General features: G+C 41.3%; 1 protein-coding gene across 5 annotated transcripts in view; it reads left to right on the top strand.

Annotated features, from left to right (window-relative positions):
• LOC124170324 (aminopeptidase N-like) overlaps positions 1–22,334 on the top strand; it is a 299,534-nt gene that overhangs the window by 25,174 nt on the left and 252,026 nt on the right. The window contains exon 1 of one of the 5 annotated variants that reach the window (XM_046549068.1): positions 209–348. The exons of the other annotated variants lie outside the window; for them this stretch is intronic. The gene's annotated coding sequence lies outside the window, so the exon portion shown is untranslated. Of the gene's footprint in view, positions 1–208; positions 349–22,334 lie in introns of those variants that run through there. 5 annotated transcript variants of the gene reach the window in all.

Here is a 22,334-nt window from a genome sequence, read left to right as displayed (position 1 = left end):
TCGTCATCCATACGCTTGCCAGATAAATTCCAATATTTGAGTGTGTTATTACATCACAGATCATTACAAATTGTCGAGTCGGTTTTTCCACATCGCGTGAACGCATTTTTTTTTGTCACAAATCTGTTCCCGACGCCTTGTTAACTTCGAGAGCGAGGCATAATCTGGAAGATCTTCCGCTTTTTCTTCAGTCTGCTCCTAGCGTTGATTGCCGATAGACTGTAACGCGGAAATCTCTAGACTAGTCGTGCCTTCGCGTCGTCCTGGTGCCACGCGACCGTTGGAGCAGCGGGGGAGATAAGATTAACCCGACGAAGAAGGGAAGACAAAGGAATATTATCTCGCCAGGTATTTTCAAAGCCATCCAATTCCCCCGGTGGTTCATATCTGCTCGTGTTTTCGGAAAAAGCGAAAGCAGAGCATATTTCTAACCTTGGGGGTTATATTTTTTTATCATTAGGAATTTTTCATGAAGTCGCTCCTATTTTGAAGGATTAATTTCGCGCTGTTTTGGATTTTTTTTAAGGAGTCCTTGTTCATATATTTTTTTGCGAGGGAGCAGCTACTTTTTCATGTAGCGAATTTTTAAGCTTTAATCTCCCCCTCTGGTGTTCTAATTTTGAAGTTCCGGAGAAAAAGAAGGCAGGGATATTATATATCACCCTGCGTGACGTCACCTGAAAACTTTGATAATTACCTGCAGACATTCATATGAGCTGGTATTATCCTCGGTATTCGGAGAATGGGATCCACTGAGGCCGTAATGGAGCGAGATGAATTTTTGCGCACATTTTCCTTGTTCTTTAATCTATATATTTCCCGTTTTTTTTACCTTTGTATTCTCATTGCATCCTCCGTGTAGGTGGTTGCAAGCTCCGTTGTTCCGTTAAAGGCTCCATGTAAGTCGTTCCATAAAATTAACATCTGTTAAATGAACGTCTGATAATGTAAATCTGTTGGCATGATACGAGTAGGGATTCAGTGGTGTTATATAACATTACCTGAAGACAGATTATTACTTCGTTTCAACTCTACTCATAATAATTTTGACATGTGTATGTTTTCTGAACAATGGCCATTAAAAATTATAGATTCGATTGCGGAGAAGATTTTGATGTTAAGGGAACTTCCAACTTGATGGAAAGGGAAAGTCCAAGCTTGTTCTGTGCCGTTCGAGTTTCAATCATACAAATTGATTAATTTACGATATAAGCCATTCATTGACTTTTTAAATGCATCCTTCTATATTCTACCTTTTTATTTTCTTCCGAATGTTATTGGCCCTCAACGAAAGTTTCTCCTCCGAATTAAATAATGTCTTTGATCTTCAGTTCATTCTAAATATGCTTATTCAAAGACTCTTCTTATTATGTAAGAAGGATGATCCATACCAGATTAGACATAAAACTGACCCAGCGTAACTAATATTCCCACGGCCTGATGATAGAAATGGTTTTCCAAAACCTTGACAGAAAGGTGCTTCGGTGTATCACCCGATTCTAAACTTGCAAAGAATTCATTAAGCTGTAAGACCCCTGATCACTAAAAAGGGGAATCAACACCGATTTGGCAGGGATTCTGTGAAGGAAACTCAGAGACACTCTTTACAGGTTTTTTATTGTGATCACTCTCAGCGACGATACAATAACTACTGCCACTGCCACGCGCTGTCTCTTCGCAGCTCTCTCTCGGCGCACCCCTCCCCCTGCCGCAGTGCTTGTCTTTGCAGTTCCCCATGGTAGGCTTCGCATGGGAGAGCGGAAACAATGCGCTCCCGTGGAAATGAAGAATGTGATTATTCGGGGAAGGGGGTGAGGAAATAGAAGGAAGGAGGAGGTGTAGGTATCTGATATGCTTACTAGCTCAGATGCTAGAGGTGGAGTGGGTAATAGTTGGGATGGGGTGCAGGAAGGTGAAAACGGAAGCCGAGCTGACAGAGGTGATCCTTACATCACTCCCCCTTTCAAACGGCATTTAGTCAGTGGACTAAATGTCGAACCTGTGAAAATAAAAAAAATGCAACAAACCCTGCGAAGCAATAAAATAGTCCCCACCAAAGGTGCTACCTCTACCAAGTATCAATTCACATAAAAAAAAATCATTATTTCCCAACTAAACAACATCAAAGCAATAAATTTTAGAACATGGACACAAAAATCACACAAATTGCCGATGCATCTTTGTACTTCATTTGTATCATCAACCCAAACCCACAATCACTCTCACTCCCTCCCTTTCATTGCATACGAAAATTCCAATGGAGTCCAAAACAAAATTATAACCAAGTCACACAGTTACTCTAGTCCTTCCACAACTTCACAAGGGGTTAATTTTTTAAAATACAAATAGTGCCATGCGATGAGAAGCACCCACATCAAAATTACCACGCACAGCACCACCCCACACATTTTGCCTCAATTCTCTTCGTTCACTCTCACTGACTATCCTTTGCTCTCCTTACTTCCGCGGCCGCAGCTGATAAGGCAGCGGCTGCGCTTCACCTTCGCTATCTGGAGCACTAGGCGACTCCGTTGAAGGACGGGGATCGACCTCTCGTAATCCCAACGGCTCTGGAGACGTAGGGATAGGTCGGGACCTCAGGAGATAAGGACTTCTCTGTGGCTCAGCTGTTCGGCCTTCCTCTCCGTCGCTCGTCGCCTCGTCGCAAGATTCCTCCGTGCCTTCCTGCAGTGAAGTCTCTTCTGTTACCTCTTCGCTCGATTCTTCTTCTAAATGGGGTCGAGGGGGGGTGGTTCCGGGGGAAGAGGAGGGCAAAGTATTGTGGGGGGGCTTGCTTCCGATCACATCTACTGGCAATAATTTTGCTGATTCGGGAGGGGGGGGTTTCCGGGGCCTTCCTCGCCGGCGTTCTCCACGATGAAAGAATCCACTACTAGGCGGATTCCCTATATGTAATTTCAAGCAATTTTTGTGCACTAGAAGGGACCTATAGGGGAGCTGTATCCGCACATTGCAAGGGGATATTACTTCCGTCACCAGGTAAGGGCCCTTCCATGGGTAATGGAACTTCTTCGCGCCCCCTGTCTTTATGCACTGATCACTTAAATATACATATTGACCACGCTCATACTTTACGTCCTTCGTGCCTCGGTTATATACTGCGGCCCTCTCGCGCCGGCTCCGCTCGTCATTAACTCTACATTTCTCCCACATTGTCTCCAATCTCTCTTTCAACTCTCGAAGATACACGTCATTAAACTCTCCTATTTCCGAATTATAGCACTCAAAGGGCGAACGCATGGTACATCCAAAAACAATTTCATGGGGGGAATAACCGGTACTCCGATGGGTGCTTGTATCATATGCCGTGACAGCATAAGGCAACCAGACATCCCAATCTGTATTTTTTTCATTTACATAATGGCTAATAATACCTGCAATAGTTCTGTGTACTCTCTCCACCTTGCCGTTGGACTGGGGATGGTAAGGGGACGTACGAAGTTTGGAAATTTGCAACAGCGCACAAACATTTTTGAAAAATTCGGACATATAATTCGCACCTTGGTCTGTCAAGACTTTATCTGGTACTCCGAATCTCAAGACCCACTTCCTTACGAATGCTGAAGCAATTGTCTCCGCCCTTTGGTCCGGTAATGGGACCATCTCAAGATAGCGGGAAAAATTATCAATGATGGAAAGAATATATTTATTACCCTGGTCACTGCATGGAAGAGGGCCAACAGTATCCAACGAAACGAAATCAAACGGCCTATCTGATGAGGGTAATTCCTGCACAGGTGCCCTCGTTTTCCCATAAGGGCTGCGGCGATTGCACGCAACACAACCCTTCACCACTTCCTTCACATCCTTTGTTACTCCGCGCCACCAATACCGCGATCGTACCCTTTCCAATGTTGGTCGAACCCCCAAGTGACCAGATAACGGATGATCGTGAAAGTTTTGTAGTATCCCTTTTCTCAACACTTCGGGAACCACTACTCTTTGTCCACCATTGGTCTCCTTGTACAAAACTCCCCCTTTTACCAGGAACCCCTCCTGAGTGCGTAATTTTTTACACTCAGCGTCCGAATTCTGACAATCAATTAAGTTGTCATACGGTCCTATTTCAACCGTCCGCACCTTCCGACTTAATGCATCAGCATTCGAATGAAGCTTCCCTGGCTTGTGAACGACCTCATAGTCAAACTCGCTTAATTTCAATGTCCATCTCACTAAACGGCTATTAGGGTCCTTAAGGCTAAACAACCACTTAAGGGCTGCATGATCCGTCACAATTTTAAATCTCCTACCAAACAAATAACATTTAAAATGGCCTACAGCCCATACGACTCCAAGAAGTTCTTTTTCCGTCGCTGAATAATTAGCTTCCGCGTTATTTAATTGTCTAGAGGCAAAGGCAATGGGGTGTTCCTCTCCGTTTATCTCCTGCGAAAGAACTGCCCCGAGGGCGTAATTCGAGGCATCTGTGGAAACAATAAAAGGTTTACTAAAGTCAGGATAAACTAAAATTGGGCTACTAGTCAACGCGGCCTTAAGCTTTTGCATTGCCTCTTCACAGTCATTCGTCCAACAGAAAGTAACTCCCTTCTTCAACAATCTCGTTAAAGGTTTTGCTATGCAAGCATAACCTCTCACGAATCTTCTGTAGTAATTAGCCAAACCCAAATAGGACTGCAATTCTTTCGTGCAAGTTGGAGAGGGATATTCGCTCACCGCCGAGAGCTTCGCCGGATCGGGAAAAATCCCATCTTTAGTAATAACATGACCCAAATAATTAACTTTGTCATGAGAAAAGTGACATTTATCATACTTTAAGGTCAATCCAGCCACCCTCAACCTCTCTAAAACGCCTCCCAATCGCTTCGCGTGCTCTTCGATCGTGGAACTAAAAACGACCACGTCGTCTAAATACACAAGGCAATGCGCTGGCTTAAGCCCGCGGAGGACACTATCCATAAGACGCTGGAAGCTCGCCGGCGCGTTTCGCAAGCCAAAAGGCATCCTCGTATATTCATAATGCCCCCCTTCCGTATTAAATGCCGTCTTAGGTCGGGACTCCGGGTCCATTGGGATCTGATGGTACCCGCTCGTCAGGTCCATGGTGGTAAAATAGCGGCAGTTCCCGAGATAATCTAAAGTTTCCACTATATTTGGGAGGGGGTATACATCAGGAATAGTAATTGCATTTAACGCTCTGTAGTCCACACAAAACCTATACGATGCGCTTCCATCCGCCGACTTTTTTGGCACAACAACAATTGGGGCGGCCCAAGGGCTAACGCTCGGCACTATGACTCCTGCTTCTAGTTGTTCTTGCACCAACCTCTCCACTATTTCCCTCTGATGGTACGGTGTTCGGTACGCTTTTTTATAAATTGGTTTCTCATCAGCTGTTGGAATATGGTGTGATACTAATTTCGTCGGCGGTGGGAGGCCCTTGCGAGAAAACAAATCCTCGTACTCCTCGAGAATCGGCACCAAACTTTCGCGTTCCTGGTCATTTAGATGGCTTAACTTTTCTGAAAAATTAATTTTTTCTTCACAACATCTCACAGCATGCACTCGCGGCCCCCGATCGTCTTTTGCCTCTACTTTAATGTCCTCCCATTCGGTGGCGGAGGCTAATATTGTTCCCTTTCTTAAAGTTACTTCTCCTGCATTAAGATTAGCCACCCTCACCACAATTTCCCGGTTTTTATTCACTCTCGATATAGTCCTCGCAACAACACACCCCTCTAAATCACCAAACTTCGATTCGACTAAAACATCTGTGCCGGCTGGGACATTCAAATCAGGGACCTTAAAATTAAATAGTTTTTCGCACATTCCCGGCAAAATTTCTGTTTCTACCAACCGGATAGGGAATTCCGCGCCACACCACTCTCTCGCTCGCTTCAGCCGCCCCACGCTAACTCCTTCCTCGTGTCCATCCCTCAAATACCACGTATCCTTCCCTATAGAAAGGGTTCCCCGTGTAACGTCTATACAACAATCAAATCTTTCTAGAAAATCTAAACCTAAAATCCCATCGTACCCACCTACCTCGTCCACTACTTGCATACGGCATACATACCGAAATCCCTTAACTAAAAATTCTACGTCCTTCTCCCCTACACTCTTCACCACATCACCAGTAATTCCCTTCACACGATAAGGAGACCTTTTCACGCCCTTCAATCCGCACACATTACTGCACACGAGAGATACCTGGGCGCCAGTGTCGCAAAGAAACCTGGCCATCTTTCCCTCGACGCTCACCCTCGCCACCAGGTCCGTGGGTCCTCCGCCCCTCTCCACCCTCGGGAGGAAGACATCTAGTAGGGGCCGGAATTGGCGGCGTTGCCGGCCCCGCTGTCGTTTAACCCCGCCTGGCGCCTTGGTCTGCATTCCCGGGCAATGTGGTCCACGCCTCCGCAATTGAAGCACCGCCTCGGATTGCGGCACTCCCTCGCCATGTGTCCGGTCTCCCCGCAGTTATAGCACTTCCCTTCTCTCGGGGTCCGGAAGACGTGACGATTCGCTGGTTCCTCCCGTGCTGGGCGCCTTTCTACCTCTTCAATCCTGATGGCGGCCTCGACAGCCTCCTCAAAACTTTGGGGCGACGCCAACCGGCACTGCCTGCCCACCTCCCCCGACAGGCCATTTAGGAAGGCGTCGAGGGCGCGCTGATCTGCCTCATACCGCGTCGCGGCGGCATGCTCTACGGAGCCAGTGGCGTCAAACGTCTGGCTGTTGACCTTTCGTACTCGGTCAGCGAAGGCCTCTAGGTCCTCCTGGGGGCCCCTCCTCATGTTAGTCAACAGCTCCCGGAAGAAACGAGTACTTCTTTTCGTCCGGTACCTCAGGAGGAGTTGCGCCTTCAACTCCTCGAAAGTCTCGGCCCCCCGGCATTCCTCCTTGCTGCGGTAAAACTCCGCAGCCTCTCCATTCAGTTTCAGCACTGTTGCGCTGAGTCTGTCGCCGTCAGAGAGACACCCCAGATCAGCCGCGCGTTCAATCTTGTCGAGGAAGGCCGCAACCGACTCGCCCGCTCTCCCAGAAAAAGCCTCGACAGCCGAAAGCAGGCCAAAATTCTTCCTTCCCCCTTCCTCTCCCGTGGCTGCCCCTGCCCGTCGGAGCCTTTCATTATCCACGCTCAGCTCAAGGAGTTTCTCGTTCAATTCAGTGATGGCCTGTTGTAATTCCATCTCCTGTCCCCCAAGGCTCACTCTCCCCGCCATCTCGTCTTTGAGTTTCCTCACAAAATTTGCCAAATCCCACTTCTTGACACCAGTGTAAGACCCCTGATCACTAAAAAGGGGAATCAACACCGATTTGGCAGGGATTCTGTGAAGGAAACTCAGAGACACTCTTTACAGGTTTTTTATTGTGATCACTCTCAGCGACGATACAATAACTACTGCCACTGCCACGCGCTGTCTCTTCGCAGCTCTCTCTCGGCGCACCCCTCCCCCTGCCGCAGTGCTTGTCTTTGCAGTTCCCCATGAAAGGCTTCGCATGGGAGAGCGGAAACAATGCGCTCCCGTGGAAATGAAGAATGTGATGATTCGGGGAAGGGGGTGAGGAAATAGAAGGAAGGAGGAGGTGTAGGTATCTGATATGCTTACTAGCTCAGATGCTAGAGGTGGAGTGGGTAATAGTTGGGATGGGGTGCAGGAAGGTGAAAACGGAAGCCGAGCTGACAGAGGTGATCCTTACAAAGCTACACTTGTTGTTGGAGTAAGCAATTTCACCTCATTTATATCTTCAATCAAGTGTGACGATTTTTTAGTGGTTGCTAGGTAACCGCCATATCGATATCAATAAAATATCTTCGCATGGGCTATAAAAATGTTTATAATTATAGTAGGTAAATCACAAAGTATTATATATCCAATTCGGAGCCTAGTATGAACGTTGTACTAGTGTAACGAGAAACGGACCTGAAGGAAAGAGTGGAATAACACAAATTGAAACTGGGTTGATATGGTTTTGGAGGGGAGTTACTACAGAAGTGACTATCGAAAACAAAAGACGTGGAGGGTAGCCTATCGGGACTTAAATATTCCACGACAACTTCATACAAAATGCGTTACTAGGAAATATACCAGAGAAAAATCAGGCAGGTCGAAGGTAAACTTCTACTTTAGTGTATGATTTCACACTTTCCCGACGAATAGAATTAATAGACTTTTCTCGGGTTTCCGTGCGTGTAAGAAAATCTAAGGCAGCCGACGTATCGGGTTCCGTTTCGTTACCAATTGTCAAGGCTACTTAGTTACAAGAGTGTGAGCTTATTTGAGCCCAAGAGTACTCGGGTAGCAATGAGAATGGGTAACGAGATTTTATTACCCGCGCAGAAAACCGAGAAAAGTTTATTCATTATAGATAATTGTATTGGCTTTGGAAATGGGATGTAACTCATGTAGTTACGTCATGACTGATACGTAGCGAAGCACCCTGAAGTTTGCAAATCGTGGCTGCAACTGCAAGAATAAACGTTTGCGAGAATAAGAACTGGGTAAACAATCAGGTTACTGCCAAGTCGGCAACAATCAATTTTGTAGAAGGAAACTCGGTCGAGAAGGAGATGAAAAGGATTCGTAAGAGGTGAGGAATCTGAGGGATCATGATGAAAACGCCGCGCTTATTTCGAGGTCGTGAGAGATGAAAGCAATTTCTGCGCTGCATATGCTGCCCGCTTCCTTTCGAGTCCTCATGAGATGAATTCTCCGTCGGCGGCGTAAGTGAATGACAGATCAATACAAGCCCTCGGCCCTCGGCTTCATTTGAGCGGAGAAAATATTGACATTGATATGGACACCTCCGTCGGCTTCGGAGCGGAATGCGAGTGGCGCCTCGAAGTCGTATTTCTGCGGATCTCAATCTCAGTCAACTGGTCTGTTCTTCCGGAGCAATTATTTGATCAGGAAGGAAGGCGATCGAGGAAGGATTGGATCAATAGACGACGACGAGATGAATGTGTGTATGTACCTACCTGATGGTCGTATGGCTCTCCAACTTTGTACAAGGTACACGGAATACTCGAAAGCAGAGGGAAACAAAATGTGCAAAGCGTAGCGGAAATAGGGTGTATCCAAATGTTAAGGCTTTGTGATACTTCGGATTTTATTGGATTTTTTTAAAGTTTCCTTGGATTTTACACAATAACTTATATCACTTATTTTTTCAGAGCGCGACCCGGGTTTCGATGAATTATCATCATCTTCTCTCATATCATAATTTGCGCCTGAATGGAATACCACAAAGTTATCATGAGTTAGTGAATTTTTTATAGGGTTGTCTGTGCCGAATGAAGGAACTTGTCGACCAAGACTCAAGTTCCACTTAATTAACCACATTTTATTACGCGAATAATGAGAATTTAAAGTAATCATGAGAGTAGAAGTTTAGTAAATGGTAAAATGTTAATTTGACGGTATTACTGATTAAGTTATATTTCATCGTTTATTTATATAGAAAATAGCTCGCGAGTGAAGAGCTTCCTTTTTGTTCGTGACGTCATTCCTCCGATCGCTGCGATGGCTCCGCATGGCATATCCGCGGTCTATCCCTTCTAAAGTGATGCGGAAAATGTCATTTTCATAAAAACTAGAAGCGTGATCTTCTAATTTACTTACCTTTTAATAATTCATCTTCATAAAAATCCCGGAACCATTTGCGTCATTACATATCGAAATTGCTTTATAAGATAAAAAAGATGCATTCTATTAATATATATTACCTTTGTATGTTGGTGAGACTGATTACAATAGTAATAAAAATTTCACTTTACAGAAAAGCCAACTCTAGAATATACTCACATCGCGAACCAAAATATGAGTCGTGGAAAAATAAAATATTTGAAGATTAACATGCTAGTTTTTATCTATTATTGATAAATGCCATCATTTAAATCAAAATAAAATATCTATATAAGCAACGCTTATCCAGCATAGAGGTAGCAGGATGTAGCTGCCAGAAATTTGTTAATTTATTATATACGCATTGAATTTTCGAAATTAAGTCTGCCTTAATATGAATTTTGAACTAAGGTAAGTGCCATATGTGATAGCAATTTTTTCTAGCATCACACGCAAAAAATTGGAGTTAAGTATATTTTTTTTAACCCTGCCGGCATTAGTGAACCTCTTGTAAGTCACTGTATTTCACCTTTTTAAGTAAAGTAACAGAAAATTAGTGAATAGATAACAAAATGAAAATATTTATTTTAGTGAATTTTTGTGTAATTTAAGTAGCGATGAAGAATTCACGTCTTTAAGTAAGCCCTTGTGTGCCCACTGCTGCATCTCACTAAACACACAACGTTACCCTTGCCTACAAAAAGTTTTCGCACCCCTGCTGCCACTTACCTATGAGTTACAGATGAAGTAAATGTGGAGCATCGATCTGGCACGCCCTCTCGCCTTTTGTTTCGTCGACAAGGGGAGAGATGGTTGACCTCATGACGCTGAGAACGAAAGCGGAGAAGAAGATGGAGGAGTATAAATGGAAGTGGAGGGCGAAGGCCGACTTCTGTCCTCAGAGAGAGAAAGAGAAAGACAGGAAGGGAGGGAGGGGAAGAGAAATGGGAAAATGTGCCCCTTATGGGGGAGGAATTCCTCGACAGCAGTGACTCGGAACGGAAAGAAATGGGTTGGGAATGTTGGAGGTTGAGTTATTTGCCAACACTCCTGTGTGTTTTCGGGAGTGCCCGCGTTCGTAATATTATTTTATTTTTATAACAGTGGCATTAGCGTTTTCACATTGCAATTCAAACGTTGGTGAGGTACGTTTTTTTATGATATCAGGCAAGAATGGAAAAGGAAGACCTCGAACAAAATATATGGAACAATTAAAGAGAGATGTGAAAGAGAAGAAATACGAAGGTGTGAAAAGATTAGCTGAAAGGAGAACTGAGTGGAGAGCTGCGTCAAACCAATATTAGGATTGTTGACCAGTGATGATGATGATGTTGATAGATTTTGAATTTCGTTTCTACCGCGATCGATAGGAGACTATAACTGCAGCGTTAGGACTTAGAAATAGGCTAGTTAACTGGTAGTGTAGCTTACTAACTTATTCCTTAATTCATGTTTCTAAATTTTCCCAGTATTTCTGACGACATTTTTTGCATGTTGTATCTTCATTGGCAGATTGCCTTCATGAGTAGGATATAGATTAATCCAATAGATTATGTATCATATGTAGCGTACTTGTTGCATAGTGCATGTTAGTGGAAGTAAATTTAATCCTCTGGTGCATTTTGGTGACAGTTCACCCCCTGCCAAACACCTCTGTAGGTGGCTTGCGGGGTAATATGGAGATTTAGTCGTTAAAATCGTTCAGAATCCATTCGCACACATCCGCTTTGATTTGGTCTTGGTACAAATTGTAAATTTATCAAGTGCAAACAAACCGTAACAAAACCCATTACAGTAGTATTTTTGAATTCGAATACAGCACATAAGAAGGAGGTAACGCACATAGGTCAGCACCACAACTCATTTAGATATAGATAAATATATTACTTATGTACGTTCTGGTATAGAATTTGAAGCCCTTGTTGTCAATGTTACCAAAGTTTTTTAAGATTGAAAGATTTTTAAGAAGTGCCAAGATCTAGTGATTTAGATATCACTATGTACATGAATATGCACGGAAAGAGATGATAAATATATTTATGGAAAATAAAATGTGGATAAGTATAGTAAATTAGTAATTTGGCAATCTCTTAGTACTAAAAGATGGATTTGCATTCCTTTCACAACTCTCTGAAATTGCAGTTGTTTTCTCTAGAATTTTCTCCGTCGAAATTCCCACATCTCCAGATTTTCTTCTTAGAAAAAAAATGTTGGCAACTGTAGCTGCGAGGGCTGGGATACCCTCGGGAAAATAGGATGAGGGGAGGGAGGGTTGGTGAGGAGAGAAAGGATAGGGGTGGTAGCGGGGTGGTGGGGGTTGTTGAGGACGCAGAATGGGAGACTAACTCCCCCCCTCCCCCGGCCTTGCGGGGTGCCATGCTGTCTGGGAAGAAGGTTCCCCCGGGGGCAGCAGGAGGCGGCGGCGGTGGTGTGGCGACAGATCCCCGCTAATGGTCCGACACTTAAAAAGAACCACCGTGGAAAGGAGGGTGGGGTCTGTGTCTCTCGCCAGAAGCAGGGGAACAAAACTTTCACGCCTCTCCACTGTGTGCATTCTGGGAAGAAAAAGGGACCGAGTCAGCAGTGCTCCTTAAAAGAGGCGGCTTTCTAAACTCGGAAGTTGACTTCTGTGAGAGTTTTCACTTTGAAGCAACATCCGTTCTTGTATCCCCTCTCGGCGGGATATACGTCCGTCGCTCTCTGTTTACACATTGACTGCACACACACGCACGCTCTTTTTTACGAAATTAAAATAAAACAAAGAAGAATGATAGAAGTGAGAGAATTAAAGAGAAGCTAATCGGTCTCTTCTTTTTTATTATTTATTTATTTCAAAAGCCCACATACAGCTATTATTGACAATTTACAGTGGCACAATAACAAGATAATAAATAATATATAACAAGAAAAAAAATACCGTATTAGATTTTGCACTATCACCTATCGTTATTCGTGCTAATTAATACTCGTTGAAGCACTAAGGAGCGAGAAAAAAGGTTTTGCCAGAATTGTTACACCCCACTTAACAATTCTTTTCATAACAAAGAAGTTGGTGAATGTGACATTCAGTATTATTTTGTTAAATTTGTTTTCCTTTTAGATAAATGAAGTTTTCAATTAGGTTTATAATTTTAATCCTTGAATGATTTTTAAACTGTACAGCGAGGTCAGTAGAGGGCGAATGATCCTCACGAAATGACGACTTTGTCGAAGCAGCAGTGTTTTAGTTAAAATTTGTTCTCTCCGTTAGATACCTTGTGTTTTTCTCCTCGTTGAAAATTTACTTTTTTGTAAAATTTTATCGATGGGGAATAACGGTAGCAATAAAAAAAGTCCGATTCTTTTTGCATAGGCACAAAAAATGATCGATAGTTAGCGAGTACAATCCTCATCGATTACCAACGTCATGTTAACTCAACGAAAGATAGAATTTCCCTAAAATGAGTTATGTTGTAGATTCTGTCTGCATATCAAGTACTCTAGCTACGGAAAATCAGCTGGAAATCTCTCAAACGTTCACCTTCGTAATTCCTTTCCTCCCCTGAGCGATATAGTTACATTTTATCTAAACCTTAAGTAGTCGCGTGAGATAAAGTAGCGTATTCACTCACGCCATGTCGTATTACACCAGAATTTTAACCTTGAAAGTGACAATGGTCAATTTAATAATGAAAGTAATAATTTAGTAATAAAAAACGGAAACTATTTAAAGCATTTATGTTGTTTATCGTTAACATTCAGTGGTCTAATACACAGTTTTACTGATAATTTTCAAATTCTGTCATCATATATCAAAATTGTATCACAAAAGCTCGGTACATGTCGTGGAGAGATATTTTTCAAGACGCAAGCACTCGCGTCGACTCTTAACGCTAAATTATGATATTCTATTCATATACATGGAAACAAAAATGGCATGAAAAGAAAGAGAAATGTTAGTTATGAGATTTCATGGGAGACAAATTGCCTAAATATTTAACTGAATGTAAGTTTCATTCGTAAAAAAAATCTTCTCGGGTCATATGGACACGACTCGATTACTTAACGATTTGGGGGGAAGAGGGAAAAGATGAAAGGTTATTTTTTGTCCCCAAATGAAGGGAGGGGTGATGGTTCCGCGCGTGAGAAAACGCCCCTTAGTGAAATTCCATGGGCTTTTGAAACGGAGCCAGGGGACGGAATTCAGTGAATCGAACAAAATGATTCCGTGCAGTGGGGAAAAGGGTCAGTGTGTAATGAAGTGAATCGATAGAGTGCGCTGAAAACGATGGTGAGTGATGGATAAAATTGTTGAGCGAATAATTTGATAAATTGGTCGTTCAAATAAATCACGAAACATCTTGTGTAGAGCATTAAGTTGGGTCCGACGATGAGTTGTAGAAAATATCGGGTCGATTTTTTGCATTTCACACAATCAATTATTATATTCTTTTGCTGCTGCTCTTGTATTTTTGTCCATAAAATGATTAGTCTTTTAATTTCAACATATCTCAGACTTACTTAGTGATTTTCCAAAGCTTATAAAAATGAGGTACTTTCTCGCAATGGTTTTACGTTTAATAAACTTATTTATATCTAACAAAGTTTTTACTGTTTCGTAGACCATTGGTCAGAAACATGAAACTTATCTCACGCATACAAAAATCGTGTTTCTGTTCCCGAAAAGGGCAAAAGACTTTCAGTCGGCTCAAGGGAAAGGGAGGTAATTTTCGTGAGAAATCGATTCATGTCGCATTTCTGGGAAAGAGAATTGCCTCAAAAACTTGAAAACTGATTGTTTCGGTGAATCGACTGTTGTCATGCAAGGATTCCCGAATTTGAATGAAATACGTATTTGATTGTGCGGAAATGGATATCGATTGGGAAAATTACTGGTTTTCGTGTAAATATTTGTTTTTGTTTTGTCGACCTTTGATGTTTTTTACGACGGTGTCATAAAAGTGAGCTTTTGTTCCTGAAAGGGATTATTGATACCGTTTCCTGGTTAGACAAGGCTTTGATTAATTCATGGAGCCACAATGTACACTGCATGCATCACAATAATGTCTAAGTTTAAAATTCCCAATATTCAATTCCAACACACTAGGTGAAACTTGAAAAGCGCTGATAGATTGGTCAAGAATTCAAGAAAAGAATTTCATAAGGTTAGTTCAAAAACTCCTCTGCATTATTTTTTTTGGTGTAATTTTTGTTTGTTCTAGCTGGTTCCTAGTAATTACCCAACCTCCTCTTTACTGAGCGACACTAAATACGCTATATTTTTTTTATGGTGTAAGTCGTTTTTTTTTAGAATCACGCTTCCCAGGATGTTACAAAGGGACAAATTTATGAGATAGTACCGGTAGACACAATTTTTCAGAATTATTACTATTTTTCTTCCCTTAAGAGGTGTATTTTGGTAACTTAATTTGGGATCGTAAAGATTTTTGAATGAGTACAGAAAAATGGGAAAAGCCATTTTTTCCTGAAATTTCTCCGAAGAAACTGATATTATAAGTTACAGAAGTTGGTATCTCGAGATAAAAAAAAGTCCAGTGGAATTTTTTTAAACCAGAATCTAGTGCCTTAATTTTCATTTTTCGGACTGAGCTCCAGTCTCTTAACTTAGGTTTTCTGAACATGACTGCGACGTTTAAACTTAAACCGTCAGCGACTTCGAAACTTCCCGCAGGAAGTTGGCGCGGCGTAAGTCAAGCGTGACGCTAAAATCAACTTCTCTTAACTCTGCAAACTCTGACGTGACTTGGATGTTCCTATATTGTGTAAGCGTGGCAGACAGGATGCTTCGTCATGACTTTGTGCGGTTTGAGTTGCAAGGTGTTAGCCCCTCCCAAAATCAAGCTTTGATTAACCAGTGCGAGAAAAATCATAAAACGCTATCAATTGTTTGGGTTTAAAAACCCGAAAGCTTTTCTCCAACACTTTTCGTTGTTAAACTGTCCATTATATTCAGTATTTATCCCAGTTATGCGTGGTATGTGCTCAGTGGCGCCGACTCCATGGGGCCTGAGGGGGCCCGAGCCCCCCCAAAAATTCGTTACAGATGTGAGGAAAAAATGTGTCAGGCTAGTAAATTTTCCCCGGAGTGTCCAGATATCGAGATTCGAGTGATCAGGGTTCTAATGTTGATCATATGACTCTTCTAAAATGCTTAAAAAACTTAAAATTCACTACTTATAAAATTGACCGGGGCAAGGTCCCCGGTTTGGCCCCCCCAATATTTTTTGTAAGTCGGCACCCCTGTATGTGCTGTTATCGCTGGCTTAGTGCAGTAGCAACATAATAGAGCCGTATGAAATCGACTGCCTCAAAAATTATCTAGGTATGCATAGAGACTATCGAGCGGTAAACTCAAGCATGAAATTAATATCAGAATGAAATAATTGGTATGTAATAATAGTAGCTTTGATGGTGCGAGCAGTTTGGCAAACAATTGCTTACAATCGTTGAATGTGTGTTGCCACGGTATCACACTTGATTACTCTTCAGTTTGTGATTTGTTCATTGAACAACCCACGAATGATTTTCAAAAAGTCATATATATTAAAAACATGTATCCCATTAAGTGAAAAACGTAGTTTATACTCATGGATAGGCTGTGCATTAAATAGTATCGTAAGGATGAGTGGTGGTTACCGAAGGTAAATACAAGACAGGTCATGATTGGAGAAGAGAATGTAAAAAACTAGGTAACCATTACTGAAGCGCTCTGTCTCATCAGTTCCCGGAGATCGTCAACTTTCTTAAGTTATGCTCGTAAAAGAGGCATCCGAATGTATTTCACCTTAGCGGCTTTTTCAGCCTTAAATCTCACTGTTGCTATTTGTATACAAAATGCGTCATCTTATTGAAATACTTTTACCCACACTTTCCGTTATGAAATCGTCCGGTTTATCCAAAATTTATCCCAGCTATATGCAGTAAGTATAATGAGTGCTTAAAGTGATATCAATAAAGAGCTGGAGTTGGATAATCTTCCAATGTGCTTGTGACCGTACTATCTTAGCAAAGCTATCTGTATTTTGCCTGTTCATCGAGAAATCTAATCGGAAAAAGGATTTTCTCATCAGCTCTTGTCAACTCTCGTGTAGGCGGAGAAATGTGCGAATCAATATTAATTATCATATTTATTTCTGCTTAATATTTTGAGCGGCGTGAACGGGGGTGAAAATATATGAATTTCCATGAGAAAAAATCCTCAGGACAGGGAATCGAATCAGGCTTTTTTTATATTTTTTTCATGCACCATGGGAATCAAGGAATCTGGATAGAGTAGTGATCTGTGCATCTACCCCGGAAAGCCAAGTGTCCTCACGTATAAAATCGTTTCAGGCTTAATTTGGTGGAATTTCGATATGTCCACGATAAAAACTACAAATGAAATCGACCGCCTCAAAAATTCATGAAAATGGCATAGTAAGTTGAAACTATGGTCGGTTGTCGAGTTTTTTTCAAAGTGTGGAAATTACCATTTGAAGTTTTTATCATGGCCAAAGGCCCGAGGTTCCATTGTCTGTCCAGGGGATTTATTCTCACGGCGATTCGTGTAAATATTTATTACTAGTGGTTATTATGAGGGATTAATTCTCGGGTTTCCCACCGGGTTTGGTTTTGGATAATTCGTCCTAACATTTCGAAGGCTCAGTCTGCTATTTTCTTCAGGGGTTAATTGTGATGCAAATTTATTGTCGGTATTTATTAATTAATTTATATCCTCGATTTACCTGATCGTTTCTTTTTCGATTGTTATTCTTTTCGTATGAAGTAATTGTTTATGCTCTTCCACGAATTGCTCAACTGGAAGCCTTTGTGTCTATTGCCATTATTATTATTGTTATTAAAATATTCGCGTAACAGCGACACAATTTGTAAATATCGTCGCCATGACGCGACAGATTCCACAAATTGCCCCACCTGTGAACTAGAGCTGGTGAGGTGGGCCGAACTGTCAGCCGCCAAGTAATTTGAAATGAACCATAGACTCCATCCGTCTTCATGGTATTCCTCGCCCAATGCTCTCACGGCGGGACAGGGGAACCCTTTCCTCTCTCCTTCCCCTGGTAAACCCTGAGATATGTCATTTCGGACTTAATCACGTTTTCCACCGAAAGGCCACGACCCCCCCTCGTCTAGCTTCCAATGATTTTCTGGCGGCTCCCTTTAACGTCCTTATCCCCCCTACTGCAGTTGTGCTGGCCGTCATAAGCTCAGCACAACTGTAGGGCATTTGTATCATAGGAGAGAGAAAAAAAAACAAAAATATCCAGAGCTGTCGTGATAGCTGCAGCTGTCAGTTATTTCGACTCCGTTCCGCGCCCCTTCCATCTTCTCACGAGACTCTTTGACGACGAGGCTAATGGTGAGTTAATGTAAATTGCTTCCAGAAAATGGCGACGGACTATATATTAAGTTAATTCGTAGTGAGATATTTGAGGGATTTCTGTGACTCAATCACGTAGCTGTGTTTATTTTTTTCGAAAGAATCTGAAGAACACTTTGCCATGGTAACTATACACGTGATACCACTTCCAAAAATTATTTATGCGGAGAAAAGGAAGCATCTGTATTGTATTCGAAGTATTATTCAATATAATTATAGTTCAATATATGTTAGCTCGAAGGTTGCCACGGTGTTGACTAAATATCGTATACAATGTTCGGATGCATCCGCGTCACATAGCGAAAGCAATTTTATTATGACATGCAACACGACTCTATTTATGCCTTCAGCTATAGTTATCTGCCCTGAAAAGGAAAAGTTTGTCAGCGCATGAAGTCTCCAATTCGTCACGTTATTCGAATCTGCCATTAGTTACTATTTTTTTTACCAATAAGTAACTTTAGAAAGACGAAATCGGGAAACTAAAATGAACCAATCTACTGGGTGAATACTTGATATGAGGAATGTGTCAACATTGCTTTCTTATTTCACCTTTGAATAAATTCATAGGCGCCGACTCCATGGGGCTTGAGGGGGCACGAGTCCCCTCATAAATTCGTTATGGGTGTGAGAAAAAAATGTGTCAGGCTTGTCGATTTTCCCCGGAGTGTTCAGATATCAAGATTCGAGTTATGAAGGTTCTAATGTTGATCATATGACTCTTCTTAAATGCTTAAAAAACTTAAAGCTCACTTTATAAAATTTCCCAGGGCAAGATCTCTGGTTCGGGCCCCCCCAATATTTTTTCTAAGTCGGCGCCCCTGCCTTTGATACACATGGTGTAAGGGGCAGTAAATTGATTTTTTTCTCGACTTGCCTACAAAGTCTAAAACATATTTATGTATTACTTTATAACGCCGTTCAAGTCTATTCTTATCAGATCCAATCGAATTTATTGAATAATCTTTCCTGTCTAAAGTGGTTGTAATCATTTTGCGATAATGAAGGGGGATTATCTCTATAGATTAGGAAGAAATGGGTGGTGCGATATTTCGCAACTTCAGCCTTCGGATCAACGACTTATGTAACTTTAAAACAAACTTTGCCACTCCGAATCTATTAACACTGTGTGTGCGCGGCTCATCCCCTGCAGCAAGAAACTTACGCGGCTAAATTTCAAGGATATTGTTCATAATATTTGCGGAAATTGCCACATAGTGTTCACGTTAGTATCTATGATTATAAGAAAAATGCTATAATACGCTGGTTATCGAGTTTTGTACAGTAAAGTCAATTTTTCTTTTGAGGTTAGCAGTGGTGTCATGGTGCCGGAACGCCGTTCCGGCCAGGTTAAAAAAAGACGTAATAGTCAAACAAATCTTTTAATAGTTTAGTTGCCTCAAAATTTCTAATATTCGTAACCAAAACAAAAAACATTGTAGTAAAATGTAAATATTAAGTTGTAATAAAAGAATACACAGAGTAATATTTCACTTCTAAAAATGTGTGTGCCGGCACTGCTAATTTTGCCACGACGTCACTGGAGGTTAGCAAGGTTCGGCAGGCAGGTCACTTCACAACTTCATTTCAATGTGTTTCGTATTCAATGTGAAACTTGTAATTGTAAATGTAAATTGTACAACCGACGTTTATTTAATTACCTTCAGATAGAAATAGTTTAGAAGGCGATGTGAATTTTGTGTCAATACCCATTTAATGTTGCCTTCATATAATGATAATAATAATAACAGACATAAGAAAAGAAGATATAAGAAATAAGAAAAACTATAAGCAATGGTTTGAGGCGTTACTTGATGGAACTTTTTCATGACTATCAGTGAAGAATAAAATTTTGATTGTTCCACAAAATGGCCAGAAGATGATACACACTATCGAAACCAGTCGCGAGTGAATAAACTATTGTAGAACTAGCAAAGTTTTATTCTTTCCTGATACAAATTATAAGGCTTTGGTTTGACTTTGTTGGTTTAAAATGAAAATTCTATTTACCGCCTACATTTCTGAGAAGAAAGTTATTTTGTAGCTCCTTCCACTTGTAAAATAACTCTCTCAAACAACCTACTCAAATGCATTCACGAGCTTCTTCATTTCCTTGTTGACCATGTTTTTACGCCCTTGTCGCATAATATTGTTTTTCCGTGTAGGCGTATTCCTCAAATTTAAAGGGACCGGCGAATAATGCTCCTTGGCCCGAGAATTCGAGGGAGGTAGTGGATGTTTGTTTTAGCCCCCGCTTTTTGCGGAGGCAACGGTTGCACCTGGAATAAATTTGCTCTCCTCTGCTCTTTGAAGGGCGGAGGTCAAAAGAGTTAACTGTGAAGGCGCAGTTGGTACTGAGTCATTTATTTTTTTTTTGCTAGCCCAAGTCCTTCCTCTCCTCGCTCTGTAACCAGAACATCGCTCTTTCGTGGGTATTTCTTGGAACGAGGTAGGAAGTTACTCGCATCCATGATGAGGGAAGAGGAACTCCTTGTACAACATACACCCCTGCTCCACTGCACGGATTACTGATTCTAAGCTTGGGCTAAGTTCGACCCTTGACATGGTTAATCAGTTTATGGCTTTTAATTTTTTTTGTACGAACTTTTATCAGCCTCAGTTAAATTATTTGGATATGCACTTAATTCATTTAGGCTAATATTCTGTAGGAACTAAGCTCTATACACATAAGTAATCCAACAAATCCTTTTCTCTTCCAATTAAATCTTTCCTCACTCACAGTATTTACTCGTTTTTCCTGTGCGAAGCGGTGCGAAAAATAATTCGATTCATTGGATACTGGAAGGATGAATCCATATTAACGTTAAATTACAACCTGAAAAGGGATGAGCTGGTTTAAAGTTAAACCTTACAGTGTTGTTACAAGTGTTGGCAACCGCATATTTCGAACAATTCCTTGCGGAAGATTCTTCTAAAAATTTTAAAACCTACCAATTAGGTCCTGCCCATACAAGTTTTCCCTGAAATTTTGAGTTATTTTAGCCGCATGAAGTAGGAATAAATAATAGTGGTTTTGAGTACTTTTACTTCAAGACATATCACTCTTGATAGTCGGTTGTTTTCGTTTCCAATTTTTTTAAAATCTTTATGCAATCATATTGATATTTTCAGGGTTTATATGTATTAGGTCAAAATTTGCCAGTAATTTAAATATGAGGGTTTCACCTCAGTATTTATTCCGAGGCGGATTTTTATTATTTTTAGGTACAGCTAGATACTGTAAAGGATCTATTCTATTTGGTCTGAAAATTTCAAGATAATTGCGTCAGTTTTGAGCAATAGTACGTCACGAATAAAGAAATGTGACCGGTCGAAGGGACGTGATGCGTCTTCCGACACAGTTTAATTTTTAATACTTTTCCCATCGCGACATAGGAGAACGTAATTATTTGCGGAGATTAATTGCCCAGGTCTTTTTTGTGTCCTCGTTGGACGCAGTGGTTTAACTTTTTAATTTTCAATATTCAATTTTTCCGCTTTAATACCACCTATTATATTAATACTATAATATCCAAGCATTTGACCTAGTATGAGTTGAGCTCTTATACTATAGGAACTAAGCTCTATACACATAATCCGACAAATTCTATTCTCCTCCCATTGAACTTCTCCTCACTCACCATATTTCCTCGTTTGTGCGAAACAGAGGAAAAAATAATTCGACTCATACACGTTGTACATTGGAAGGATGAATACACGATCATTTTAATTAAAATCTGAAGAGTGATTGAACTGATTTAAAGTTTACCTTTACAGGTGCTGGCAACCGTATATTTCGAACTTGTGAAAGATTCTCATAAAAACTTGAATCCTCATCCATCAAAACCAACCTTTAAGTAGGATCACTGAATTATTTACCCTATTTTTTATAGAAATGCTAAACGGGGGCGCATAAAAAAGCTACATAAAATTCCTATTATTACAAATCAATTGCGAGCTTCGGCGAAAAGGCGCATCGCAAAAAAAATCGCCTTAAATAGTTGTTCCACCACGTCAATATCCAGATGCATAAATACATGACGCTCATGAGCCAATTGTCTACTCTTTGAGTGAATTTAACCATAAATTTCTATTACTTTATCGTCAGTTTATCAATAAAATAGTACGTTTTTTTACCTTACGCCTCGACTTTTCCAGTCACAACAGAACCTCTCTCATGAAATCATATCATGTTCGGCAGTTCCGTAGTAGCCCATGAGGAAATAGGTGGAAGACGTGATATCCGTTTCGTCTCCCTTGCATCCGATATAAGGTGCTCCGCAATCCGGCCACACTCTCCCGCAGGAGACGAAATGGAGTAAAGAGGGAGATATCGATTCGATGGCCGT

Source organism: Ischnura elegans, chromosome 1, assembly GCF_921293095.1.
Source record: "Ischnura elegans chromosome 1, ioIscEleg1.1, whole genome shotgun sequence".
NCBI classification, from domain to species: Eukaryota; Metazoa; Arthropoda; class Insecta; order Odonata; family Coenagrionidae; genus Ischnura; species Ischnura elegans.
This window is presented reverse-complemented; position numbering and strand designations above follow the sequence as displayed.